A 3,909-nucleotide genomic window follows, 5' to 3' on the forward strand; every position below is an offset into this window, starting at 1 on the left:
AGAGTTAACCAGCATCTTCATTCTTTCATCCCTTACTATCCAAATCCATTATGCAAAAGTTAACCAGCATCCTCATTCTTTCATCCCTATTCTGACCAAATCCCTTATGCAAAAGTTAACCAGCATCTTCATTATTTCATCCCTATACTGTCCAAACCCCTTATGCAAGAGTTAACCAGCGTCTTCATTCTTTCATCCCTTGCACTGATATACTCGGGAACAGCCTTAACATGTCTGCATTTCCTCCTGCCTATGACTTGAACGCTTTGAAGAGGAGAGTGTCAATAGAATTATCATTATTATTATTATTATTGTAGTAGCAGTAGTAGTAGTAATTGTAGTAGTAGTTGTAGTAGTAGTAGTAGTAGTAGTTGCAGTAGTAGTCGCCCTGGTCCTAACAAAACTTTCTCCTTTCCAGCTGTGTGTGTACCTGTCGGGGGCGAAGCGTGTACACATGAAAAGGTAGGCTGTGTGTGTGTACCTGTGTGTGTGTGTGTGTGTGTGTGTGTGTGTGTTTTACGCGTGCTTTTTATACGCACATGGAAGTGTGTGTGTGTGTGTGTGTGTGTGTGTGTGTGTGTGTGTGTGTGTGTGTGTTTCTTTACGCGTGCTTGGCCTTATACGCAATACGGAAGTGTGTGTGTGTGTGTGTGAGAGAGAGAGAGAGAGAGAGAGAGAGAGAGAGAGAGAGAGAGAGAGAGAGAGAGAGAGAGAGAGTTAGCGTTGATAGTGTGGAATATTGGAAAAGATTGTAGAGGAGGAGGAGGAGGAGGAGGAGGAGGAGGGAAGAAGAAGAAGAGGAAGAAGAAATGATGCTGGTGTGGGAGGAGTAGTAGGCGTAAGAGAAGGAGGAGGAGGAGGAGGAGGAAGAAAATAATATCACAATGAATTTACTTTCCAATTATTATTATTATTATTATTATTATTATTATTATTATTATTATTTCTATTATTATTGTTATTATTGATGGAGGAGGAGGAAGAAGAAGAGGAGGAGGAGGAGGAGGAAAAGGAGGAGGAGGAGGAGGAGGAAGAAGAAGAAAAAGAAGAAGAAAAAGAAGAGGAGGAGGAGGAGGAGGAGGAGGAAGAGGAAGAGGGAAAAAAGTAAAAAAATAGAAGAGGAAGAAGAGGAAGAGAAGGAGGAGAAGAAAATAAGAGGAGGAGGAGGAGGAGGAAGACGAAGAAAAATAAATGAAAAAAAGAAAAGAAGGAGAGGAAGAATATAAGAAGGAGGAGGAGGAGGAGGAAGAAGAGGAGGAGGAGGAGGAGGAGGAGGAGGAGGATTCTGGTTTGAGAGTGGAGGAGGAGAGAGAGAGAGAGAAAGAGATAGAGAGAGAGAGGTGAGAAGTCAAGGACCCAGAGAGAGAGAGAGAGAGAGAGAGAGAGAGAGAGAGAGAGAGAGAGAGAGAGAGAGAGAGAGAGAGAAGACATAGAAACAGATACAGACTAAAACACACACACACACACACACACACGTATACTTTCCCTGGTCTACTACTACTACTACTACTACTACTACTACTATTTTCTTCATTAATTTTTATCACGTTTTTAATTTTCTTCTAATTCATCTTTTTTCTTCTTCGTTTCCTCCGTCATTTCTTTTTCTTCTTTCTCTTCATCTTCTTCATTTTCTTGTGCTTGTTCTTCTTCTTCTTCCTCTTTTACCCTCCTCCTCCTCTTCCTCCTCCTACGATCACTTCATAATATACGCAGACTCATCGCTATGTAATTCATCGTTGACTCCCAATTACCAAAAGGTCAACTTCAACCCAGCCCGCGAACTGCTCCCTCCTGCCATGCACATCAACGTCAATCTCATGCAACGTCGGTACAATGGATGACACAAGGACCATCTTCAGGTGACATGCTCCTGGAGGTAGAGAGGACAACAGGGAGGTGATGGCTGAATGGATAGCGTGACGGCGCCGCGTTCAGGACGACGCGAGTTCAATCCCCGCCCGGTGCCACCAAGCTGGGATTTTTCAGCCCCCGCCGAGTGGTTTAAAACTACCCACATGCTGTCCAGAAGACCACCTATCAATCCGGACTCTAGATTCTAGGATTAAAGATGAGCTCCGGGAGGGCAGCATGAGCCAATGCAAGATGGCGCCACTATAAACACTCGCCTGCGCCGGAACTGGCTGGGCCGACCATCAGGACCCACTCAGGATCCACCGATGAGCCTTCCTCTCGACCATCAGGATCCACCTGAAGAAGCCTTGGGCCGACCATCAGGATCCACCGGGAAGAAGCCTTGGGCCGACCATCAGGATCCACCGGGAAGAAGCCTTGGGCCGACCATCAGGATCCACCGGGAAGAAGCCTTGGGCCGACCATCAGGATCCACCGGGAAGAAGCCTTGGGCCGACCCTCAGGATCCACCGGGACGAAGCCGTGGGCCGACCATCAGGATCCACTGGAAGAAGCCTTGGGCCGACCATCAGGATCCACTGGAAGAAGCCTTGGGCCGACCATCAGGACCCACTGGAAGAAGCCTTGGGCTGACCATCAGGATCCACTGGAAGAAGCCTTGGGCCGACCATCAGGATCCACTGGAAGAAGCCTTGGGCCGACCATCAGGATCCACTGGAAGAAGCCTTGGGCCGACCATCAGGAGCCACCGGGAAGAAGCCTTGGGCCGACCATCAGGATCCACCGGGAAGAAGCCTTGGGCCGACCATCAGGATCCACCGGGAAGAAGCCTTGAGCCGACCATCAGGATCCACCGGGAAGAAGCCTTGGGCCGGCCATCAGGATCCACCGGGAAGAAACCTACCGGCGCAATAGGCCACGACGTAAAAAAGAAAAAACAACAACAACTCCTATGACATCCAGGCGAGCTAGTGAGTGCCATGAACTCACCGTGGATGACCAGAGATCAAAATGGCATCGAGCGTAAAAGAGGAATTATAATTTGTTGAGAGGAAAGGACATGACCGAACCCAGTGTATGATACCGAGTCTTCCTTGCCAACGTTTGCTGACGACACCAAAGTGGGCTGACCGCTGAATCATCCCAACTGACCTTGACCTGATCATCCAGTGGTCTGAAAAGTGGGAAATGTCATTCAACGTTGACCAGTGTAAAGTCATCCACCTTGGTTCCAGATATTGTAACCATTCGTACAGCGCGCGTGGGAAGCCGCTGCAGGTCGTGGAGGAAGAATCCTATCTCCTCCTCCTCCTCCTCCTCCTCCTCCTCCTCCTCCTCCTCCAAATAAACTGTACAAAGCATATATCAAAATCCACCTTGCTTCCAGGAATTGTAACTATATGTACAGCGCGCGCGGGAAGCCTCTGCAGGTCGTGGTGGAAGAATCCTATCTCCTCCTCCTCCTCCTCCTCCATATAAACTGTACAAAGCATATAACAAAGCCAACACTGTGCTCGGGTTCATAGCGAGGAACTTCGAGTGCTTGGGAGCCATGTTGTGGGTGCCAATACTGTAGATACATTCAAGAAGAGGTTAGATAAAGCCATGGATGGTGAGGTAAGGTGAGGTTGAGTGTACAGGAGCTGCCTTGTATAAGCCAACCGGCCTCTTGCAGACTCCTTACGTTCTTATGTTCTTAAGACGCCGGGGGTAATGTCACCCTTATATAACTCAATGGTAAGACCGCACCTCGAGTATGCAGTGCAGTTCTGGTTCCCTAATTACAGGAACGACATTGAGTTATTAGAGAGAGTTCAGCGCCGCGCCAGGAAAATGAGCACAGCCTTGAGGTCCCCGCCGTGTGAGGGAGGGCTTCGTGGTGCAGTCTCGGCTCACAACTGAGAGAGCCCGGGTTCGATTCCCGGGCGGAGTGGAAAAATTTGGGCGGCTTTTCCGATACCCTACGCCCCTGTCCACCCAGCAGTGAATGGGTACCAGGTATTAACCGGGGGTTGTGTCCCGTCTCCTGGGGTC

At 48.8% G+C, this 3,909-nt stretch overlaps 1 protein-coding gene across 5 annotated transcripts in view; it reads left to right on the top strand.

Annotated features, from left to right (window-relative positions):
• The first annotated feature begins 351 nt into the window (after positions 1–351).
• The window catches only part of LOC126988458 (myocyte-specific enhancer factor 2-like), a 152,162-nt gene continuing 148,604 nt past the window's right edge, over positions 352–3,909 (top strand). For 4 of the 5 annotated variants that reach the window (XM_050846587.1, XM_050846585.1, XM_050846590.1 and 1 more), the window contains exon 1: positions 352–462. The gene's annotated coding sequence lies outside the window, so the exon portion shown is untranslated. The remainder of the gene's footprint in view (positions 463–3,909) is intronic. The other variant, XM_050846589.1, reaches the window with a different exon arrangement.

The sequence above is a fragment of the Eriocheir sinensis genome, chromosome 69, assembly GCF_024679095.1.
Source record: "Eriocheir sinensis breed Jianghai 21 chromosome 69, ASM2467909v1, whole genome shotgun sequence".
Lineage (NCBI taxonomy): Eukaryota > Metazoa > Arthropoda > Malacostraca > Decapoda > Varunidae > Eriocheir > Eriocheir sinensis.